Genomic DNA, 13114 nt, shown 5'->3' on the forward strand with positions numbered 1-13114 from the left:
TCTTGGTCCAGTTAAAAGAAAACTATTATTTAAGAATGAGAGAAGAAATATGGTACCACACAATTCTTGAGGTATTCCCCAAAGACTTTCTGAGTCTTCATCAACTTTACTTACTATCAGGGAACCTGCTCATAGGTTAAAAGAAAAAAAGAAGCAAAACCACAAGTAAGAGTTGAAAAGGATGTACCTAAACAACAATTCATTTGAAAAAAAACTTGGATATTTTCAATTATGGTATTTAGAGTCAGGAGAATGATATGAGAGTCAAATTTATAAATCCAAAACTGAATTAAAAGAATTGTATCTTTTAGATATAAATGAGTCAAACTAATAATAGAAAAATTATTCACATTCACCACTTCACTGTCATTCTTAACTCCTCACTCACAATCATGCCCATATAGTCAATCTGTTGCCAAGTCTTACTTTCATCATCTCTTGCAGCATCTCTCAGACCCATAGTTTCTTCCCTTCCCCACTCCTTACCCCTCCCACTATTGTAACCAGGAACTAAACTGACTATGTTAAATGACAGGGATAAAGACAGTTTTGCCATCTAGGCTATAGAGGAAAAGGGGGAAGAGGGAAAAACCTCCAGATGCTGAAGGAAAAAAGAAAAGAAAACCAAACTGCACCCAAAGAGCTGTCATTGAATCTTTCTTCCCTCCCCCCACTCCACCCCCCTGAATATCTGCCTTAACCTTTATGTGATTCAGAAAATTGAACCACATAAAGGAGAAGGTAGATTGAGGATAACAGGGATGGCAACTCTTCCTGTTTCTATGAACTTTTTCAGTCCCATGCAGATACTCCCCAAGGAGAATGCAGAGATCTCCAATATGGCCTTGGGTTTTCCTTTCTAGCCTAGCAGGATCCATCTCAAGAAATTGTTTCTTCCCCCAAAGAGGGAATCTTGTGACCATACACGATGTTGACTTGAGTGCAATTACTCATTCCTTTACTAAGAACTGATGCCTTGATTGGTCAGTATTGGTTACCCAGAGAGGGGGAAACTTGGTCTGGATCAAAGTAGATAAAAAGAGACTCACTGTCTCTTCAAAGGCAGGGGTGGTGAGAAAGAAGAAAAAAGTAAAAGATGAGAATATGCACAGCAGAGGTATCTGTATGCAGATAGATGGAAGGTCCTAATCAAGACTATTCCTCAAGGAGTCAGAAGGACATGTGACATAACAGAAACAGAAAGGAGTCATTCTTCCACACACACACACACCATTCAACTCTCTTCTTTACTATGCTCATCCCAACCACCCCCACTTCTGCCCCAAGACAAATCCAAACACTAAATCAAGTTAGTGATGGCTAAATTCCATCTTTATTGGATAAACTCCTTCCTGTATTCTCATAAAGACCAGTGATTCCAGTTTCAGCCTGGGCCTAAGCTGAGGGGGGGGGGGGGGCTGTTCTTCATTCAAGCTTTCAATCTTTCCAGTTCATAAAACCACATAAGGAAGAATTAGTTTGAAGTTCTCTTTTCAGAATGTTGGTGACTTAAATACCCAAATACTTTCCAAATGGTTTCTTGGAGCCTTGCAACAGGCAAGGAGGCTGATGGACTGCAATTCTTGGAAATCTGTGGCCAACTCATTATCCTCATCCCTAAGGGATGTGCTGACATGAGAGACATAGGTGCTCATCCAGTGGAACAGCCTATATTCCTAGGGAATGAATTCAGGGTAGGATCAAAAGGAAGAAGAAGCAATGCCTAAATTCTGAGGAACATAAATTTCTCAACTAGGATGCTATGGAAGCTGCTTATTACAATCCCAGTGAAAGGAGAAGAGAACAATATAAATTCTGGCCTTCTCTCCTAGGAGGAACTCACACTCTGACAAGCTCAAGGAGGAGAAAGAAGCCAGGAAGATTCTGGCAGCATTGATTCTGAGGGATCTAGGCAGATGGAGTGGTCCTATTTGAACACACAGTCACCATTCTGATCCAGATAGCAATTGCACAGCAGGACGGCTTATCAGTTTTTCATAATTCAATATCACCTTTCCCAGCTCCCCTCCCCCTTCTTCCTGATCCTCTGGGGAGATCTGATGCTGTGTAGCTGCACTCATGGCAAATATTTTCAAAGTATGGATTTAGCAGCTAAGAGTAGCTGCTGCCATCAAGGTTGTTCATTTCACAATGTTGTAGATAATGTGTACATTGCTCTCTTGGTTCTACTCCCTTCACTCAACATCAGATCCCAAAAGTCATTCCATGCTTCTCTAGAGTTCAAGTTCTAGTAATCATGTACCATAACTTGTTTAGCCATTCCCCAATTGATGGGCATCCCCTCAATTTCCAATTCTTTGCTATACAAAAAGAGATGCTATGAATATTTTGGAACATGAAGGACTTCTCCCTTTTTTTGATAATTTCTTCTGGATACAGACCTAGAATTGGAATTGCTGAGTCAAAGGAACAATTTTATTGCCCTTTGGGCATAATTCCATATTGCTCTCCAGAAAGGTTAGATGCATTCACAACTCCACCAGCAATGAATGCATCAATGCCCCAATCCTCCCACAAACTCTCCAATATCGATCATTTCCCCTTTTTCTCATCTTGGCCAATCTGATAGGTGTGAAGTGATACCTCATTGTTTTAATTTGAATTTCTCTAATCAATAATGATTTGGAGCATTTTTTTCAAATGATTATATATAGCTTTAATTTCTTCATTTGAAAACTGTTCGTGTCCTTTGACCATTTATCAATTGGGGAATGACAAAGTATGTCTTTAAAAGGAAACATAAAGCCAGATGGAACTGGAACAGAGTTCACTCCCAGGACCATGACCATGACCCCATGTGAGGAATGAGGATTAGCTGCCAGGTAGGGCCTCAGGGCTTAGTGTATGCAGGGTAACTGCACAGTAGACAAATCATTATCAAACTCAGCTAGTGCCCTGAGCTTGCTTATATACCTCATTTGCTGCAGCTGCCACAAGAGTTGGGTAGTTGACAGAATCAGACAGAATAATGGTTAATTTGAGATCTTTCTGGTTGGCACTTCTATTCTAGGAAGATGTTAGTGAGTTATCCCTGATTGAGGATGTCAAACAAAGTCTATTGAGACTGTCCTGTCACTGGGTCAGTGTCAGTTCTTCAGCTATGATGGGAGGCCAACAGGGACCATACCAACCTCAGACAAACCTTAGGTAAGTCACTTAATCCCACTGCCCTGCAAAGACAAAAAAAGAAAAAAAATCTTATAATCTTCAGCAATGACTCTAGCCAGGTTTGCTTTTCAATTTGCTAATGGAATGGGTAATGATGCAGGTATATATAAATTCTTACGAGGCAAAATTTATTTAACACACATGTACATAATGGTAATACTGTGCCTTCATCACTTGCTTATGTTGCTGTCAAACATGAAAACAAGTTCAAAATAATTTATTTCTCAGTCTGCCAATTATACTGTTATTATATATAAAACTACTAATGAATATATTAGCATATTATAGATAGTATACTATTATAGTAATATATTACTCATATATGATTATTGCATATGTAATATATACTATTATAATCACATATAGCTAATTATATGATCATAGTAATACTCTATAGAAAACATTAAACAAAATCAATTCAGTTATGCTTAAAAGGAAAGCAGTTAAAATGAAGTACTATGAAAATAGCAAGTGTCTGATAAAGAAATCCTAAGATATATATAAAAATTGATTAAAATTTATAGAGGAGCCATTACCTAGTTCATATGAGGTCAAAGAAAAGGAATAACCAATTTTCACAGTGAGCATGTTTTCTTTTAATATGCTTGCTTCTCTTCTTCTGGATTATCCTTCACATCTGTGTACTTCCATCCTCAATCTATTAGTCTCTTGTTTCTTTGATGAGATTTGCCATTACAGATTTGAGTTTTCTCTCCTCACTTTTTTTTGCTGTAGACATAAATTCAGCTCCCATAATTTTTATTTCTCGTTTGAATCATTCAGGAACATAGTGCTTTGGTTCCATAGTCTCCTCAAATTTGATAGGGTCCTCTGTTTCATCCTGTTACATTATTTTCCTTTGTTTTGCAGTATTTATTCATAAATTCCTGAGTTCATTTTATAGATTCAGGGCTCACATTTCCTTCTGAATAAAGTTGAAGTGTGGATAACATTCTTGATGCATTGCAGAGTGGTTTCCTGGCTTTTTGTGGGTTGCATCAGATTCCCCCAAAGCCCTTGAAAATTCATATATTCTTATGCTGTATCCCCTACAAACTGATCATTTCCTTATTAAAAATTATGCTGACAAGGAGCCGACAAGGCCAAGTTATCTGAGATTAATTTATAAAATTTAGAACTAAGAGACCTCAGAGGTCACCAGTTTAATACTCTCACTTTACTGATGAATAAACTGAAGTCCAGAGAGATAAATCACCCAGAAAATAAGAACTGCCAGAATCTCTGATTTCACATCCAACACTCTGTCCTTTAGGGCAGACTCTTGGTACCTAATAATGAGTATACAGACCCAGCTATGAGGCTCTCCAAAGCATGCAACAAGAGTACAAAAGTTGGTGAAGTGTGCTTTCTGTTTTTTTTCTGTTTTGTTTTTTTTCCTGGAAGAACACAACTATTCCTCACCAAACCAATTTGTTATTTAATAAACATTTATTAAGTGTTTTCTCCATGTTAGGCTTTGTGTTGAATGTAGAAGATCCAAATAAAAGCAAAAAAAGGAGTCCTGATCCCCAAGGACTGTGTAGTTTTATGGTAAATAAAACATATAAATCAATATGTACATACAAGGTTGGTATTTGAACAATAATATAAAATTTACTACATACAAAGAAAAAAGAGGACAAGATGTAAATAAAAGTGAACACCTAGTACAAAATAGTTCCCTTCTTAAGAGGATACTTTACAGTATTTGTATCTTTTTTAAGAATTTACTTTCTTTGTCCAACCAAGTTTCCTATACCACATTTCTTCTTTGAATCTTTTTTCTGAACAAGAGGAAGAAATTTATATTTCATATCTTCTCCCTGAGTCTCTTAACTCTCATAATGATTATGTTTCATTGAAGAAAAGTAGTTCATGGTATTTTTGTCATTAATGATAAATCTATATGAAAAAAACATATGAAAAATCCCTCATTGGGGATCTAGATTTACATGGATCAGGTTCAATATGGTAGTTTTATCTTGAATGACTTTTTGGATCATGTCCTACCTCTGTGAGATTCAGTTCCTTATCTATGAACTAATAATAATGGTCATCCTTCTTGCTTATAGAGAATCAAAATGATATCACTGTGTTGGGATAGAGGTAAAGTATGTCTGACTAAGCCTGATTAGACCAATATGACCTTGGAAGGTTCTTTCAGAATTTGAGCACAAAAAATAACTCATCTACGAAATTAAAGAAGGACAAAATTTCTAAAGTCCTTTCTGAACTCTAACAACATCTGATTTGAGGTAAAGATATTGCTAAGCATTTTAAAATAAATTTAATTTTATCCTGCTGAGATCAGAAATACCATTATCTTACCAATCAGAATTAATATTGAAAGAGTTATCTACATTCAGCTAAATTCTTGATATATCCCCAGATAAGCATGACTCACTGTAAATTTACTGGCAGGTTGAAACCCACAAGGCGTTGAATTTCAGTTATAGTTAGCTATAATAAACAGGATGTTAAGCAGGATGTTAATGTGTGTTGAGTTTGCTTTCAGTGATATATAAATAATGTCTGATTGGCAGTTATATAACCTCTGAAATATCTTGGAAGGAAACTGGAAAAGAATTCAGTTACAATCTCTTGAACTGAGATCCACAATCCATATACAGATTCAAGATACCTATGAGCTTATCTGGAAAAAAAAGAATTACATCTTTATTTTCACTGACCTTTGATTTCCTTTGTAATTCTATGCATTTTATTTTATATAATTTAAAGACATTATTCTGAGAAGGGATACAATGGTTTCTACAGACTGCCCATGGGATCCATCTCTCTCTCTCCCTCACACACAATACACACACCATTTAAAAAAAACAAAACAACTGAGCTGATACAACTCCACTATTTAAAACATGAGGGGATTGAATCCCAAAACCCAAACAAATGGGTAGTCATAGTTACAAAGGCCATGAAACAGGCTTAAAATCCTATCCTCTGAGATTATTCTAATGGTTTCAAAAAATTCTGAAAGTAATAATTTGTATTGTGAAGATGGCTAGTAGTTTGGTTCATATATAGAAGTTTCTAGCTATATATGTAAACTGGGACTAAACTGTGGTTATTTGCTTTGAGGGAAAAACACCTATGTAACATGAAGAAGACAAAATAATGATGAAGATTTAAGATTTCTCTGTGGCGATCCCTAGCCAACTGTTATGTGAAAAACATGGAGATGATGGGCAGCCTAGCCAAGAAGGAGATGTTTAGTTATTTTAAACAGTTAATAACTAGATGGGTTCATTGCAAAAAGTTGATTTAATTATATATATATATATATATATATATATATATATATATATGAATTAGGATTATTGTTTTTACATCTCAAAATCTGTTTTGCATTTCATTCACAGCACTGTCCTTAGAGCTACATGAGCAACACCTGAATTATGACTTTTTTCCCCCTGGATCTCTTATACCAAATTACAGCCTGGCAGACTCTTTGTTCTGGTACTCAGACCACCTGAAGCTCTGGTTATAGGTAATTGCTATATTACAACATATGATCTGCCTGACATCAGGTATGATAAAAGAGAAAGATAATATTCTAATGAAGTCATTTAGCCCTATGGGATTTAGCCGCAACTAGAGTAGGATTCTTTTAAAAGTTCCCTCACCTGGCCCATTGAAAAATATTGTTTGTATAAGGTATCATGTCCTTGTGTATCTTTCTGCTCTGTAATAGCAATTTGCCATGATCATTCCAGGTGCATCATAGTTAAGTTTGAGAGTGAGCCAGTGGATCAGGATAATGCCTATTGGTAACTGCTTTGAGAAGAGATCCATTCTTCAGCTAGAATTTTTGTTCATTCTAAACATGGCCAAAGCCATAGAAAATTTTGTTGTACATTACATTTTGGACATGTGCAGTTTTTAAAATGCTTTTTCAGTACATTTGTTTATACTATTTTTGAACTTTTGTTTACAACTTATGTGGCATTCATCAATTATTCTGTGTTGTATTGGAACCCATGTTCTTATGGAAAAAAATTGATATTGGTTTAGGATAATAAAGTATAATTCTTGCCCCTTATAGACCTTCTAGATTTTCCTAAATTATTAGACCTCTGTTAAATAGCATTTTCTGTTACAATATCTCTGTTTGCTTGTTCAATTTTTTTCCTTGAGTTTTGTTTCTCTTAACTGTATAGCTCCAAGATCAGCCTCTGCAAGATGCCAACCAGCTGTGCTAGCCAAGCATTCCCTGGACCCTGCTTCAATGAAGGCCTGGCTGTAATACATTCATCTCCAAATGGACTCCGAAAGGCTCAAAAGAATCTGGTCCTAAAATAATTTGGGGGGGGGGTGATGCAGGGAAAGATGAAGAGAATTGTGAATAACAAAGAATTTGGGTGAAGATGTAAATTGACTCTTCAGATGTAAATTGACTTGAAGTTCAGAATTATGATTGTAACTGAAACAATTGTAATCTTAAAAGCTGCTTGGGGTGGAGACCTCCCCCCATTCTTAATGTATCATTGATTCATTGTTTAAAGTAAAATTTGTATGCTGATCTCCTTAGGCTTTACCCTCTACCTAATTTCTGGTCTAGTAAGAGAAAGGGAGTTCATCTTTTGCCTTCTGGATGAGAGGCAAGTCATAAAAACCGACAGAACTCAAGGCTGGCTCAATCTTCTCTGACCATGGTACAGCCAAAGCTGCTTGGTTGTTCTTTTATCTCTCTCTCTCTCTCCCCCTTGCCCTTCCTATGTGTAGTAACCTTTTTAACAAATTTTTGTATTTTTCCACCCATGCTTTTCTGAGCCTGAATAAATGATTTCTCATAGGCAGAATCAAACCCAGGGGATACAGTCTGACCAGGGTTGGGTTAATATTCCAATCTCCTCCCTAATCCTCAACCAACACCTCCATCTTGAGTGGGATAAAATTCTGAGATTTCTTCAGTAAAATATAGATTGAATCTGGTTAGCTATGTGCCCCTCCTTGACAAAGCAAACTCCTGGGGTATTGGAGTCAACTGACTTTATCTTATCTGTTAATATCTGGAGAATCATTCAATTCCTGGGATTAAAGAGATAATCTGGTTTCAGTTTGAATTTTATGATTAGTCTGCTTAGTTTGAATTTTGTGCTCCTCTCCCTAGATTAGTTTGCTTAATTTGAATTTTATGAATTCTATGCCCCTTTCCCTAAGGTAGTTCTCGAGTTTAGAGTGTAAAACCACATTCCTCACTAATGGGGGGGGGGGTTCTCATTAGGATAAATGTGATTCTTGAACCTTTCACTTTCCCCTCAATCTCTCTGATTGTGGCCTGTTCCGGGAGAAACGAATAAAGCCTTTTCTTTCATACCTTTAGAGATCTCTGAAATTTATTTAAGTGGCAATTGTCCCACACAATCTCTACTTCCAAGTCTTGCTTTTATCCATCAGACTCCAGCATCTACTTCCACATTTTTATTTTCACTCTCTGCCCTTTAACTCTAACTTCCATCTCCGGCCTCCTCCTTCTTCACCCTGTCATCAAAATATCTGTAAATGCATGTAAGCTATTGGCAAATGTCTGTATGTCTGAAAATATCAGCCTTCAAAGATGAGTAGTATTATCTGTTATTTGACATCTCATTTTCCTCTATTGCTTTCCCAATAGTGAACATTTCATTCCTCCCATGGTCTCTTAAATGTCTACCCCTCCAGCAATCATTAAGGCAGGCAAGAAGGATTTTTTTTTCCCAAAGGAATCTTACTTCAATTATTCTAACCAGTTTTTAATCCTAGCTCAGTGATTTTTCAATGACTTCATCCAACATCAGAGGCACACTGATTTCCATCACAGATCAGATAGACTCTCTCATCCCCATCTCAGTTTACAGACTATCAATGACCCCCACATCATAAATTCTTACATTTCTATCACTCTCTAATGGGCCACTTCCTCCGTCTTTCTCCACCACAACAGCTCTCAGCTTCTCTTGGCCTCTAGGATGCTTTGCTACCCAAGGGATCTTGGTTCTGAGTCCAGAAATCAATGGATCAATGCATATGTAAATATATACAGAGAGAAACAGACATCACTGTCCATGTTCCAAGTGACTTTGTAGCAAATTATCAATTATAATTATAATTGTCTTAGTTATCAGAAATAATTCCACTAAATGATACCCTTAACTGACATCAGCAGGTGGTATAAAGCAGGGGTAGGGCACATTCGGCCCCTGCCCTGACTTATAAGCCCATGAAATCATTTGGTCTGATACTATCCTGGCAACTGCAGGCTGGACTCAAAATTCAATGAATCTGTTGGGGGGTAAACTCATTATCTGTTTGACTAAATATAGCAGGTGAATGATGTCATAAGCATCCAAGTGGCCCTCTGCAGGGAGAGAGGTTCCCCACTCCTGGTGTGGAGAATCAAAGCAATCCCACTTCTCTTTAGGCTCCTCACAACAGCGCCCGGGGATGATCCTGGAGGGGTCCACAGTAGAGGCCAAGGGGCAACAGAGGTTGGGTCAACTCAGCCTTTCGGCCGGGCCCTCCCCTGGGGGCGCTCATTGGAACTTCATGGGCAGGATTTCCTCTCCTTTTCTCTGCACTCTGGACTTGGCAGCACCGCTGCTCTGCGCTTGTAGAAGCTGTGGGAGGTGGCCCCTGGCAAACAGAAGGCCCGCCCGTCCCAGGAGTCTCGGGGGGGCGGCAGGGCTGGGGGCACAGCTGGAGACCCCCGGGGACGCGTCAGGGGGAGGGCGGGAAGGGCTGGCAAGTCCGCAGAGGGGGAGCCGGGCCGCGGGGGCTCCGGCGGCTGTGGGCATTTCCCCCAATTCTGACTGCGATTGCGGGAGAAGGAAGGCCGTGTTGTCTGTCTGCGGTGCCTGGCGGGCGGGTGGAGCTGGGAGCGCTCGCAGCAGGGCCCCGGGGAAGGGGCAGGGGCACACGGGGCAGAGGCCGGGAGCCCCAGGCCACCGGCAGGCGTAGCCGGGCCGGGGGGTCCCGGGGGCCCCGCCCTCGCCGCCCCTGAGCCGGCCCCGGGCCCGGGCCCCCAAGGCGGAGCCACTGCCCCATCCCCCGGACCTAGGGACCACACAGTGAGGCTCGCGGATGTTCCAGGTGGAGACAATGCCACCAACAGGGAGGTCCCCGAAACTCCACTTGGGGTCCTTGTCCCACGCGAGAATCGCTGGATTGAGAGAATCAGGCCTGGATCATTCACTTTACGTGGAGGTTTGTCTGTGTGGAGAAAGGGAACTGCCACCCCCGATCAGAGACTTTTAAGGCGACACTTCTGTCCTGGGTTTTCTGTCTGGAAAGCAATTGAATGTGAAAAACAAAGCAAAAAAAAGGGTATCAAGGGGGTCACCCCTCTGAAAACCCAGGAAGCAGAGAAAGAAGCTGAGAAACGTGGTCATAAGATAGACAGTGAGCTAGACTCCCTCCTGCGATCATCATGGCTTGCGGCTGTGTTTAATCTGCAATAAAACAGCTTTTCCAACATTTTCTTAAGTCTTTCTTAAAAATAAATCAAAGCCTGTAATTTGCCGATTTCTAAGGCAAGTGCTCACAATGAAAACATGAACAATTAAAGCTTTTTAGAGGTGGCTCTGGCACACGTCCTATATGGTAGAGGAGGGGACATTAAGGATCTGTCAGTGGTTAATCAGATGGGTAAGAGCATAGAGACAGAAACAGAAAAAGAAGCTGAGAAGCTTTATGATGAGATAGGCGAGCTAGACTCCCTTCTACGATAACTATGGCTACAGTAAATAAGTCAGTACCTCACTGCAAAATGGGAGATAAAAATAAAAAATAATAATCATATGGAGGACTGTGAAGTTAAGGGACCAAGTCAGTATATGACAGAGGCAGAGCACAAACTCATCTCTGGCTCTGGGGCCAGTTTTCTCTCCATTACATTGCACTGCTCCTCAAAGGATAAACTTAAGACTCTTAATGAAAACTTTAAATGTAGTGATACCAGAAGCTGGAAAAAACCCAAGTTCTAACAATCTTTAAACTTAAGACATAAGATCCCAGTTTTAGGACTTCTGCTTGCAGAATAGTCACATCCAGTAATACATAAAGGAATAGAGATTTTTAATGCTGTATTGAACCTCAACCAAAAAAGGGAAAATACTTAAGTGCCAAGGTATGTGAGAGTTTGCAATATTCTCTATTGGAAGGTGGAAATAGTTTTCTAATTGGTCTCCAGTAATCCAGCTTCTCTTCCTCTCTAATTCATCCTTCACAGAGCTACCAAATTGATCTTAAAATTAGCACATTTGACTACACAACTCTCCTCTTCAAAAAGCTTCAGGAGCTCCCTATTACCATGAAGGTAAATTATGAATTCTTTTGTCTGGTATTTAAAGCCCTTTACAGGTTGGCTCCAACATTTCTTTGAAGGCTGATTACACATTACCATCCCCCTACAGACCAGTCAAATGGACCTACTTGTTTTTCCCAATGTTCAGTATCCTATCTGCTCTTTCTGTAACTTCAACCCAATCCTGAAATGTCTTTCCTTCTTGCAACTACTAGAACCTTAGAAGTCTCAGGCCAAGTCTACTCAATTTTTAGTGCTTACCACTATTCAAAAGCAGTGTATTGATCTTGTATATATCTTCTATTTACTTATTTGTATTCATAATATGTAATGAAGGAGAGGCAGGAGATTGAGAGGAGCAGATAAAACCATCACCACTATTCTCCACCCCACTCCTAACCCAGAAAAACTTGTAGTCAGGACTCTTCACCCAAGAGCTACTAGCTGGGCCACTCAAGTCAGTAGTTTTGCCTTCAGCTGGATCCTGCAGTGAGTAGGGGAGGAAAGAAATATAATTTTTATCCTTTGAAATGATATTTAAAAAGATATGTTTGCCAATCAGCCTTAGTCTTCCTCTCCCATTCCCTCATAGTACAGTCAAACTAGATTTCTTGCTGTTCAGACCACTAGGACTTGCTTTTTTCTATGTCACTACATCTCAAGCTCCCCTGCATCTTTCTATCCATCCTACAACTGAACTTTATTATATGTGTTGTCATCCCAATTGGAATGCGTCTCTTGTGGACAATCAATTTTGCTATTTCATTTGTAGTCCCTCAGTTCATCTGATTCTTTGAACACAATAAGTACTTTGTTCACTGTTTCACTGATTCACAGATTCATCCATTCATTCACTTATTTATGTCTGTCCTGGTTTTTTTCTGCCAGAAAAAAAGAAGAGTTCTTTATTGGCAAGAACCATTTTCTTTCCGTTTTTTTTAATTCCAGAATTTAGCACATTGCTAAAGTAGGTAATACTTTTCCTCATAAATGTCTGTTGAATATCTGTTTCATGAAAAAAACATAAAATAGATAAACCTTTGGTTAATTTGTTTAAAAAAAAAGAAAGAAGAAAACCAAATTACCAGTATCAAAAAGGAAAAATACCACTAAATTAACTAAAGGTTTATCAATTTTATGTTTTTTTCATAAAACCAACTCTTACTTTTATTTATTAATTCAGTAGTTCCTTACTTTTGCTTTTAGATTTTCAGAATTTCTAATTTGATATTTAATTAGGCTTATTTAATTTGTTCTTTTTCTAGCTTTTTTCAGTTACAAGCCCAATTCATTGATCTCTTCTTTTTCTATTTGGTTCATGTATGCATTTAGAGATATAGTATTTCCCCTAATAACAGCTTTGGCTAAATTCCACATGTTTTAGTATGTTGTCTCCTTATTGTCACTGTATTGGTTGAAATTATTTCTATGACTTGTTTGAACCACTCATTCTTTAAAATTAGTATATTTATTTTCCAATTAATTTTAGGTTTATCTCTCCATGGCCCTTTATTGCACATGATTTTATTGTATCATGATCTGATAAAAATGCATTTAACATTTTTGCCTTTCTGCATTTGATTGTGAGGTTTTAATGCCCTAATATAGTCAATATTTGTGTAGATG

At 38.5% G+C, this 13114-nt stretch overlaps 1 long non-coding RNA gene across 1 annotated transcript; it reads left to right on the plus strand.

Moving 5' to 3' along the window:
- Positions 1 to 2940: 2940 nt before the first annotated feature.
- Positions 2941 to 8561, plus strand: LOC141523441 (uncharacterized). The gene is made up of 3 exons (XR_012478488.1): positions 2941 to 3168; positions 6567 to 6694; positions 7365 to 8561. It is a non-coding gene; the product is annotated as an uncharacterized LOC141523441 (long non-coding RNA).
- The last annotated feature ends 4553 nt before the right edge of the window (positions 8562 to 13114 follow it).

The sequence above is a fragment of the Macrotis lagotis genome, chromosome 5 (assembly GCF_037893015.1).
Source record: "Macrotis lagotis isolate mMagLag1 chromosome 5, bilby.v1.9.chrom.fasta, whole genome shotgun sequence".
In the NCBI taxonomy this organism is placed as follows: Eukaryota; Metazoa; Chordata; class Mammalia; order Peramelemorphia; family Peramelidae; genus Macrotis; species Macrotis lagotis.